Source organism: Ambystoma mexicanum, chromosome 13, assembly GCF_040938575.1.
Source record: "Ambystoma mexicanum isolate Mex_15411 chromosome 13, UKY_AmexF1_1, whole genome shotgun sequence".
NCBI classification, from domain to species: Eukaryota; Metazoa; Chordata; class Amphibia; order Caudata; family Ambystomatidae; genus Ambystoma; species Ambystoma mexicanum.
In genome coordinates this window covers 585,153,204-585,165,344 of record NC_090938.1, presented here as the reverse complement: position 1 = coordinate 585,165,344, position 12,141 = coordinate 585,153,204, and positions in this window count along the sequence as shown.

The following is a 12,141-nucleotide window of genomic DNA, read 5'->3' as shown; positions in this document are numbered from 1 at the left end:
TTTGTCCTCCAAAAAGTGAAACCAGCAAAGCGTGGGGGGGATCTGAACAAAACGCTGACCCAATTAGAACAACGGTGGGTCCACAGACTTAACTCAGTTCAGGCTGGTCTAAATGTGTCAGTTGAATGGAAGTCTTTCCTGTAATGACATGTGCCCAATGATTGAGTATGAGCTATGAACTTCTTAACACTATGATCATTTTTCATTTCATGAAATGCAGAAGTCAGTAGACATTATGGTACTGTGTGTGTTTTTTTGGTCAATGTATGAAATCACCTACATGAAAAACTATACTTTCTTTGTTAATTCCAAATGTTTTCTGTCATTATGAAACTATGTATTAAGTTTCCAGGCGACACGCCCTAATTCTCACCCTCTCGGGCTGTTAGTAATACAATACAAACTGTCCACTTACTTAATTATGGTTTTTCTCTGCTGAGATTCCTGAGACACATACACATTTTGTGATCCATGCCACAACATATTGAAATGAAGTATTTTCGGTAATCACAACCTCATGGGGCCATTAGCTATGTTGTTTCAGAGTATAAAAAACCAATGCCACTCCGCAATGCTTACGGTTGCCATGACAACCGTTTGTCAACAATATTGTCTAAATGAACTTTTTAGACACACGTTGACACTAATCACACCCAAAATTGATTGAGCTTTTTTTGTGCCCCCCGGATGGAGCAGAATCCATCATTTTGTTTCCCACTCGATACTAGGGCCATTCCAAGATGGCCGACATATAAATACCTACAGGGACCTAGCAACAGCGTTACCAACGCTTTGCAGTCAGGCCCCTGCAGTCTCATCTGTGACTCAGCAGCCTGAGGAGCTCCAGCTCGTACTTTTTTGCAGACAGGCTGCCCATGCTGCAACCCTCACAGGTACTTTAAAATAAACCCTGCACTTACTGCTATATATATGAGACAGTTGTTACTAGGTAACCACACTCACCTTGAGCCATATATATTTTTTAGCTTGAAAGCCGTGTCTGTTTCCCACTGATACCACCCTGGATCAGCATTTTCCGACCTCCAGCGAGAGGTAAGATTTTTTTCCCTGAACTTTTTTTTCATGCCTTTTTAAACATGGACATGTTTAGCTTCAACCTCCCTTTGCTTCTCTCGTTCTCTGTTATTTGCAACAGGATCATACAGAGACCAGCCCATGCGGCTAGCAGATCTCAAATTTAGCGCCTGTGAAATCTATTAACCCATAGGTAAGCTATGTGCTTTTTGATTTTACATCAACCACACGTGATTCACTCAAACTAAATAATTTTGGCTCAGACACCCCCTGACTGTAGTCTCCTTCCCCTGCAGCACAGACGTCAATCTACACAGAACTCCGTCCTGATGAAGGCCGTGTTAAAGATGAGGCACACCTAGCCCACCTAGAAACGGCTGAAACACCTGGTGTAGACGCACTACTCCCCCCAAAACTACAGCACATTAATGCTGTTTACGCAAGAAAAATAATTTTGTGTACCCACCATTGTTCTATGTGTTTTCGACAAATGTTGACTTGAATATGTACACTGTAATATGTGAATTTCTTGGCAAATCCTAATAGGAATCGGGTTTGTTGCACACACACAATTTGGAGATTGTCCCAAAAAATGTTTTTTTGGCACTGTGTGTTGTAAATATCTTTCTGTTTTTTTGTCTGATTGTTCTGTTTTAGCAAACCATTTTGATGTCTTAATTTCTCTAAAAGGTTGGATTTATGTCTTTTTGCACACAACTCTAATATAAAAAAATGAGATTTATCTCTACAACATACTATTGAAGAGTGATTCCTTCCTTAGCAATGCAGAGTTTGATAATACATGTGGAGGTGTTCTTCTGAGCCTAGCATCCTTAGACCTATTCATTTGTATCTTTTGTTTTCCTTTTTGATGAAGAAAGAGGCCATCAAGGCAAAATTCGCCGACCTCTGGAATGCACTCGGAAAACTTAAATGTGTACATGTTAAGCTCCACGTTGATGACACATGCAGCTTGTTCCCCAGCACCCCAGCTGAAAAGGATTTCACCTCCAAAATGCACTCTCACAAGAACTGGACCACCTGCTCTGGAACAGGATCATAGAGCCTGCCACTCGACCCACCCCATGGGTCTCCCCGTTGGTCATCATCCCCCAAGAAGGAGGATGCATAAGACTATGTGTCGACATGAGAGTGGCCAACACCGGCATCCAGCGGGAGCGGCAACCCGGCCCATATATTGAGGACATGATAGTACAGCTGAAAAGAGCAAGCACATTCTCCAAACTGGACCTCAGACAAGGGTACCATCAACTTGAATTACACCCTGAGTTGAAGGGCATCACCACATTATCTAAACACACAAAGGCCTTTCCTGCTACCGACGGCTTGATTTTGGCATCTCCTCGGCTGTAGAGATATTCGAGGAGGCCATCAGACAAGCCATCCGCCCGATCAAATCGGGGGTTAATTACAGTGATGATATCCTAATCTTTGGCATGACACAAGAGGAGCACGAAACAGCAATACTGGAGACCAGTGCAGCACTACAGGACACATGACTAACACTGAACCTAGACAAATGCATATTCAGCAAAAAGAAGCTAACATTTTTTCCCCACATTTTCTCAGATGAGGGGATGACACCTGAACCAACAAGGTCAGCACCATCACACACCTCCAGACACGAGCCCAAGCTGCGGATGTCTGATCATTCCTCAGCATGTGGGCTACTGTGCCAGATATATTCCCCACTACGTGATTTACACCGAACCTCTGAGGAGACTGCTACAGAAGGATGCCATTTTCCACTGGTCAGACCTCTTTCAAGAACGTCAAGAGGGCGCTCGTTGAAGCAAGAAGGATAGCCTACTTTGACACCACATGGCACACGGAGATCATCGTTGATGCAAGCCCAGTGGGAGTGGGCGCCATCCTCGCCCAAGCCAGCGAGGCTGATGTATACCCCAGACACATTGTGGCCTATGTGAGCAGAGCCCTTTCGCAAACAGAGATGGCATACTCCCTGGCCAAAAAAGAGAGCCTTGCAGCCTGCTGGGCATGCAAACATTTCAACAACCTTATGGAAGAAATTCACACTAGTCACTGACCACCAAGCCCTACTCTCCTTATTCGGAAACTCCCACATGAAAATGCCACCCAGGATTGAGAGATGGGGCATATGCCTGCAGGAGACGATTACGCCATCATCCACAGACCGGGAGGAGACCAGAACCATGCAGATTACATCTCACATCACCCGGCGAGCGGCCGGGTGACAAGAAAGGGCAACGTCGAGTACACCAACTGCATCGCAGTGAACATTCTATCACCCGCACTCTCGATGGAAACGGTCGCAACAGCATCAATGGCTGACCCATCCATGGCACTAGCCATTACCCTAATGAACAACAACAAGTGGAGAGACTATCGCAGAGCACTACAGAGACACCTAGAGGTGAGCAAGCAAGAGATCGAGAGACTAGCGAAAATCCATATGGAACTAGCAGTTAAAGACCACTCCATATTGCTGATTGGATGCAAACTAGTAATCCCTCCACACTCAGAGCCGAAGTGATAAGAACTAAACATGAAGGACACCAAGGGGCTGACAACAGGAAGAAACAGTTGAGATGTCATGTATAATGGATTCACGGGTAGTAGGTTTGATACAGATTACTGTGCGCTATTCTCCATTCTATATTAGAAAAAATGTTGTACCAGCAGCGGAAACCTCAAAACATTGAAACCACCCACTAAGGTTTGTATTGCATGATAATGTTAAATATAAGTTTTGAGATAATATTCGCGCTCAGTAGAATTGTAATGGTAAGTAATGGTAAGTATTGTTGAACCCAATGTAGTGATGCTGTTCTATTTAGTGAATGGTGAAATACCACATATTCTACGAGGACCATCATATGTGAGGACGCCATTAGGCTTGGATGAAAGTGTGAGGGATCGAACCCTTTTATTTATCAGCTTACATGCACACGATGCATATCAGATTGTGTGGTATTTCATCATTCACTAAATAGAAGAGCATCACTACATCGAAACAATTGAAAAATATTTCCATGGAAGATACCCACAAAATACGTATTATTGGGACGGGCAGTTCCCTGAGATTTGAGAAAAAATCCAATTCAGATTGGGCCTTGAGAACGACCAAGCTGGTCAAAACACGTGTCGGCTGTTTCTCGGGATAAAGAAATAAATCAATTTTATTCAATTCAAGACATTGCATATCCCAATATTCATTTCAAATGTTCAAATTTCAATTGTGAAATTTTCTTTGGATCTTCATTTGACAAGTTCAACAATACTTACCATTCTACTGAGTGCAAATATTATCTCAAAACTTATATTTAACAAGATGTCATGTGTGGTTTCCGTTCATGGACTCTCTAGTAGAGAAATGGATAAAGAAATGTCTACTGTGCCAATGCACCACGAGAGCGGAAGCCCCTGCACCGCTACAGGAAACACAAATACCAGAGGAGCCATGGGACAGAGTGGTGGTAGATATCTACTGGCCCATGGAGTCGGAAGACTACTTACTAGTCTTCATCAATGAATACTTGAGATTCCCCATCATCAAGAGGGCGACAATGACGGCATACCCGCAGGTGGCCGCCAACTTCAACAAAGTGCTCAGTGAGTGGGGCATACCCTGAACTATCAAATCAGATAATGGGCACCCATTCAATTCACATAAATCTGCAGCATTTGCGAGGCACATGTGGTTCACTCACCAGAAAATCGCACCCAGTTGGCCCCAGGCCAATGGGATGTTAGAACGTTTCATGGCCTCCATCAAGAAGACCATCCAAAGAGCGCACATAGTGGCTGCAAATCCCCACCAAGCACTGTGCAGGATGATCAAAGATTATAGAAACACAACCCATGAAGCCACCAACAGATCACTGGCCGAGCTCATGATACACTACAAAGTATTCAGCAAGATTGTGAGAAACACAGCCGACCGGGATAGGGCAGGCGAGGACATATCACGCAGAGACGTCATGGGGAAAGAATGAGCCAAGCATGACACAGGAATTAGGTGAGGGCAGTACCCAAAGAATTCCTAATAGGAGATGAGGTCCTTGTGATACAGGTGATACAGGCAATGAGCAGGAAGACAGATGCCTGCTACTCGCCAGACCCCCTCCAAGTGATAGCACTCAAAGGGACCATGATAACAGCACAAAATACAAAACAGGAAATAACGAGGAACAGCTCACAATTCAAACACCTCATCCATCAAGAACGAAGAACCTGATGCACCCAAGCCTACTCAGGAAGAGGAAGAGAGATAGCCAAGTGAGGACCTATGGTCTCCCCCGGTTGGAGAATGAGGACTACTAGCGGAGCCACACACAGCTCCTGCAACCGATGGACCGAACGAGGGGAGGTCTTGACCACAATGCGCCATAAGGAGATTTGCACGACTGGTGGAAGAGTGTTGAGCCCGACCTCAGAACATTTTCCTGGGGTGATGTTACAGGTCCCTGTGCCCTTAAGGCACACAGAGACGTCAGTTGGGAAACGGGAAGAAAGGAAAGGGGCAGAGCCAGAAGGGGATTAGGCAGTTCCTGTATGTTGAGAGACAGAGGAGGAATAAAGGTGAAGTTGTCTCTCCACCCGGTGTCGCGTCCTTCTTTAAGAGAGTCCAACATATTGAACACTGTGGTGGTGTATCAGTGGGAGAAAGTCCTTTCAAATAGTTACTGCCCTCTTCTCAAGGTGGCATCAAAGCTGCACCACTCGACCCTATATGGAGGAACTAAACCTCTTCTACCCAGCAGTAGGACCCTACACCACCGCTGGCCCATCAACGCATGGTGCAATTAAAACCATTAGAGGATCATCCACCTTCCATCATGGCAGAAGACCAGCCACTAGGTTTAACCCTTAAATGAGTGAGTAAGATATTTTGTATAGTACGTATTGCTTAACTTAAGCGTCTCTTGACAATTCTGTCCTGCAAAGTGTCCATAACTGATGAGCTTCTCACGTTACTGTGAGGTAAAATTTAACGTATTGTTATTTTACTTCTATAATTGAGGACCTCCTGACTTTTTACTTTTGTTTCAGCATCCTGTCCTGACTTTCTGCCAGTGGAGCACAGTCTTCAGCTGCACTTCACTGGACGTTTCACTCATCATTCTGGGGAAACTGACTTGTCCTTCAGGCAGTCAGTACTGGAAAGCATTGTTTCCTTTAGTCTTATGAATTTGTTGCCACTTTTGGCAACTGTATTTCAGTGCGCAAAGTACATTACAGTACTGTGAACTGGGATCCTTGCGTTTGTCGGCCCTAGACACCCCTTAAGGATTTTTTGGTAGCTGGACAATGTGCCTTGGAGTAGACTGGTGGCAGCAGAAGCGTTTCATGTATTTTTATTAACTTTCACAGAGCCATGCCATAAGTGGCTCATGACTGTGGCTAGTGTCTGTCATGGCCGTTAAACAAGATCTTTTGTCTTCTCCTTTGGCTATTTTGTCTGTTGCCCTTCTCCTTGCTCTTTGTGACCTGGTGAGTGCTTATTTGGGCATGCATTCTCACTCTAAAGCTAGTGCTTTTCGCGGGCTAATGCATCTCACATGGGTGGGTACCCATGAAGTGGCCTGGGATTGTCTAGTCCCAATCCATACTACTGGTGGCAGAATGTCTGGTGTGCCTGTGTATGAAAGAGCTGCAGTAGTACCTGATTGGACTACTGTTGGTAAACATGAGTGGGCAGATCTCCTCATTCACAAGCCGGGTACGCACCTGCCCTGGACTTTTAGGATATGAGGAGGGGCTCTGAGTGTAGACCAGCACATCACCCTTGGGTCCGAATTGACCTAGAAATTGAGCCAAGTATCCTGAGAAGTAAAGCAGATCCAAGCACTGTCCAGAACCGCGCAGAGAAGGTTTGGCACCCTGAGACTGCTGTTGTCCCGGTAGAGCTCTGCTTTGCGCTTGATCTCTGAAGACCTGCAAAGATGCTTCAACTCTTCTGAGTGGGGGACCAATCACTCTCAACGCCTCCTTGGTGCCCTACAAACGAGCCTTCTCAGAAGTGTCCTTGGGACCTCCACTGGACTGACCAGCTTGTATTTTAGCACCCATGCTGGAGCATTGCTACATTGAGTTTTGGCTCGAGCTTTGTAAGAGTCCTAGTTCGCACTTCAAAGCCTCTTCTTGGCAAATCTCATCATACCTATTTCTTTGGGCCGCGAGAAAGAAGCGTGCATCAGTCCACGAGACTTGGGTGCTCCTGCGTCACTGTGCGATAGTGGGGTCGCTGCTGGTGACTTTTCTGCTTTTCTTCAAGTTTCCTGAGACAAGCTGCTTCCATGCTTTCTTTGTCCTGCGTTCATGGTGAGAGATGTAAATTGGACCCGCATCCTCGCTCGCAACACCTGTGCACTTTGAAGCTTAACCAAGAAAGGGATTTTGTACTCCAGGTGACCTTCTTTCTTCAAACCTGCCAAGTTTGAACCCAGAGTGAGCTAAGGGTGGAGAGTAATCATACCACTTACTGGTGGCCTCTAGTTCATCCATACTGTTTTTACGCACAAAGGATCCTTTGTGGACCTTGCCTTGACTTGGGTGGCTCTTACTTCCTATAGTCATCCAAAAGTTGGGAAGAGCTTTGTTCTCCGTAGCATATCCGCCTCTGACTCTTGGAACCAAATTTCTCACACTCCAGTGTCCTCTTCTAGCTTTTTCTTCCCATTGAAGTTTGTCCTTTTGAGCTTTACGAGCTTTACACATTGATGATCGAAGGCTCCAATCTTTGCAGGCTGGACTTCCTAAGTTAGGGATATCCACTTTTGAAGTTGGCCATTTTGATAAAGTGTGTTTGCTTTCCTGCCTCACAGATTTTGCCGGGAAGCCGCACTTTACTGCATTGACCGAAAAGTGAGTGTAAATATGTTACATGGTGTGTGTTTAAGTTGTAGTGCAAAAAGTGTCACAAGACTATATCCGTGCTTGTTTTAGAGTTAAATCAAAATGTCCAAGTGAGTTCGTAAGTAATCAAATCTCAAATTTCCTTTTGGATGGAGACAAAACCATCTGTTGTGAAAATCAATGTCTTATTTATTCAAGAGCAGCCGACACGTGTTTCGACCTGCTTGGTCGTTATCAAGGACTGTTTGATATCCAATGATATCCAAAAGCTACTCAAGTGGGACAAATTAGTCCCAGAGATTGACTAGAGTTTAATCACAAACAGGCCTTGATAACGACCAAGCAGGTCGAAACTTTTTGCACTACTTATATTTCTTCGGAACTACAGTGGGGGGTTCCTAGTCATCAAGTTTTTCGCTGCTGGTGACCGTTTCTATATTGCAGTTTGGAAAATAGCACACAGTCATTTGTATCTTTCCCACTTTTGGACTTTACTTTCGTGTTTAAGTAGTAGTATTACTGTGTTCTTCTATACTACTGTCTAAGGGTAATTCTTGTGTCCTACTGTGTGTCCTCATTCAAGACCTAAGATCACCCCCACTACTCCTGAACTTAGCCTTGACTGCTCACCAAGCTACCTTGAATTCTCCTGGCTAACTTTGCAGAAGTGATCCTTGTTTCTCTAAACAAGGGTGGCCTCCTGAACATCTGTTCACCAAAGCAGAGTTCCGAAATCCATTCTAACAGTTACAAGTCAAATCTATGAATAAATAATAGTTACATTGTAAATATAAGTGAGAAGTGCTCCCCACAGTGTAGAAAGAACAGTAAGAAACGTATCCACTCCACTCAATCGAATGACAAATGCCACTGGTACCTTATTCTTTACACCAAAATAAATATAGAGGTTGCTCCATGACATGTCCCGCAAGATAAGACACAGGCCAATAAAGAATTTGCTGTATCAATAAAGATCTTCATGACGTTTATATAAAAAATAAACAGGACCTGGACTCACATATTTTGAGCACTTTTAGGGAGTGACTTGGACCTTCCCTCTGAAGGAAAAATCCATATTGCAAAATTAAACAAAAGCATTGCTCCAGGTTGAACACTACTTCCAGTGTCACAACATTCACTGGGCATATGATCCATATTCATATAACAGTTTAATTCTCATCATTCTATAATTTATTTTCACTTTTGAAAATCAATATCTTTTCTTATGCAACAAAATTAAGTTTACATGTTGTATACTCATTATATTGAGCTAGATAACACAAAGCCTGAGAATGATCATGTATTTCTTTTAAATGAATGACCAAGATTCGCAGTGGTTTCTGAATTAAAATACAAGGGATGGAAACAATGAAACACGTTTATGTTATTGTTGAAGGAATAAAGATTGATGTTCAAACCTTCGATGGAATAACGAGGTGGAAATGTTGCAAGTCCAGAGTCTGGAACGGTGTAAACCAGTAAAGTTATCTCATCAACAGCGCTCCGAAGTAGAAGATAAAGAAAATATCCATTGATAACAGTACAGCAAATGTTGTTGTTCTTGAACTGCTGCAACCACCGGGACCTGGGCCTGGAGTGTCAGGGTGACAAAGGGCCAGCGATATTGGCTGAATGGTCACTCAAACTTCCCCCAACTCAGGCATCAGCAGTTTCCCCAGTCTTTAAAAAAGAGAGCCAAGACCTGGCATAAGACAACTTGAGTCCCTAGTCATAATATATTGGATCATATGCCACCCATGCTGCATTGGGTGATCACACAGTTATGTAGCACTTTCCCTTGAACGCAGGCGGGTTAGCGAGGAGACATCGGTTGGTTCCATGAGTCAGGCGGCAATGGGCTAGTTTACCCAATGGGCTAGTTTAGTAAGAAGTACCCTGTAGGTAAACTAGCCCATTTACTGAGGAGCCAGAGTTCCTGTTTATGGGTAGTGTGATGCATCTGATGATGCCATCACTCCTTTTGCAGAGGTAGCCTCTTCTCATGTGGCCAAGGGACAGCAGCTGCTACCTGATTCCGACCCTGGGGGTGGCTATGGGAGGGAGGATCACATGAGGGTAGGTGACCCTCAGAGGGGAGGACAGGCATTATCAGATGAGACATGGTATCGCTCTATCCCTTTTAAGGATATCCCCACCATTCCTCATGCCTTGATGGTATACTGTGCTCACCCCCTTCAAAAATCCATAAAGCCTGCTGACAATATCCTCCAGTATTCTGTAGCAAGCAGAATGACAAAGACTAAGACGAGAAAGGCGACTGTCTAATTGAAGATTACTAGATTGAACCAAAAGGAACAGTGTAGTGTTCGGGGGAGGCTGAGTGGCTGCAAACATCTCCCTTCCTTGAAGGATAAGTTTAAAAATGGAACTGCTGAAAGCAAAAGGAGATCTGACTCCAAAACCGGAGGCAGCCGTGACAAGCAGTGCGGCAGCAACGAACCGGAAGAAGGAGGCTCCCCAACCCGAAACGGTATCCATGAGAGCTCTGGAGTGGTGGTGGTGAGAGAGAAAGCCAGCCAGGACAATCCGACCAAGCCTGGTGAGCTGGGGAGCAGAAGAAACTTGAGGCTGTGACCGGAGAATACTGCCAGCAAGTAGAGGAGAAGCTGACAAGCTGGCTCTGTATCGGCCGCTCGGGAGAGCATCACCTGTAGCCAGCGGGGCTGCTATGTTATGTTATGTTATTTGGCATTTATATAGCCCCTTATATATCATTGGTATGACCTCAAAGCGCTGGTAGGTTGAACGCCTAGTTCAAGTCAGGGAACAGTAGTTCAAGTCAGTAGAGAGAGAGATAGAGTTGTAGGGTGCATGGGTGCACCGGACATGTGTGCAGCTGGTGTAGTTTTTGGCTGAAAGCTGCTTTTTAGCAATAGGTGTGGAGGAGAAGATATCAGTTGGATGTGTGCAGTCTAGTGGGTGGACACCCAGACTGGGTTCTGGCTGCGTTGGGCTTGAGGAACACCTATTTGAACAGCTAGGCTGGAATGTGCTCAGCTAGCTGTGTTTTATTAGGGTTCATGGGGTCATATTCGTAAGTGAACAGCTAGGCTGAATTATCAGGGTTATAGCTGTGCTCTAGTTGAGTGATGGTGTGAAGTAGAGAGTAAGCATAGTGGTGTGATATGGTGGTTATCAGTAGAAGCACCTGAGACTAGGCACATGGACAGGACGGTGGGGACATACTTAGCGACATACAGATGTATACCGACAGGGTCGATTCAGGTGTATACGGGATGCAGATATGTACAGAGATAAAGATATATAGCGCATATAGCAGATATATGGCAACAATTCCATCCACTCTGTCCAGTTCAGTACACTCTATCCAGTTCTGTACGGTCTTCCCAGTTCCATACACTCTTTCCAGTTCCGTACACTCTGGCCCTCATTATGAGTGTGGCGGAAAGGCAACAATGGCACTGGTAGTGCTACCGGCGCCGTTGTTACCTCTCCACCACACTACGAGTTCTGCTCGCAGGTACCGGACTGAACACTTGGTCTGATCAGGCATGCATACTGGCACATGCGAGCAGAACTCATGATTGCACCAACACTGTTATTAACGGTGCAACCATGCTCCCGACCCCCATTCTGCCCTATGGGGCAGAATGGGGATTGGGAGGCTGGCCATAACGGCACCCGCGAATGGGCAATTACCGGGTCTGCCAAACTCGGCATGACCCGGTTATTTCCCATTTGCGGGTGCCGAAAAAAAACAACTCCGGCGGCAGCCCTTGCCCTTAATAAGGGCACGGCTACCTCCAGAGTTATAGTGAGGGTCTATGTGCAGTTCCGTACACTCTGTCCAGATCTATCTACTCTGTTCAGTCTCATCAATGTCATCTGATTCTATTCACTCCATCCATTAGGTCACTCAATTCACTCACACATTGGTAGATAAAAAGACAAGTGGTGGGAACGGAAAGCTGAGTCAGGCTTCGTTATGGCATGGAGAGCGAGATCGCTCAGTACCACTGTCAGGGAAAAGCCTCCCAAGCTCCACAGAAGCAGAGAGGAGAATCCAAACGGGAGCTGCAGCAAAAAGAGCAATAAAACGATACTGATGAGCCCATGGTGGAGGGAGACTGAAAAGGGTGCCTCATACTGCCCCTTCCTTTAGGCTATCCAGGTACAGGGCCTATAGTGATGCCCAGATCTGCCACTGTCCCCCTAGCTCCACTTAGCCATCCAAGCTTGTGGCCCAAGAAGACTGCCTTGTAC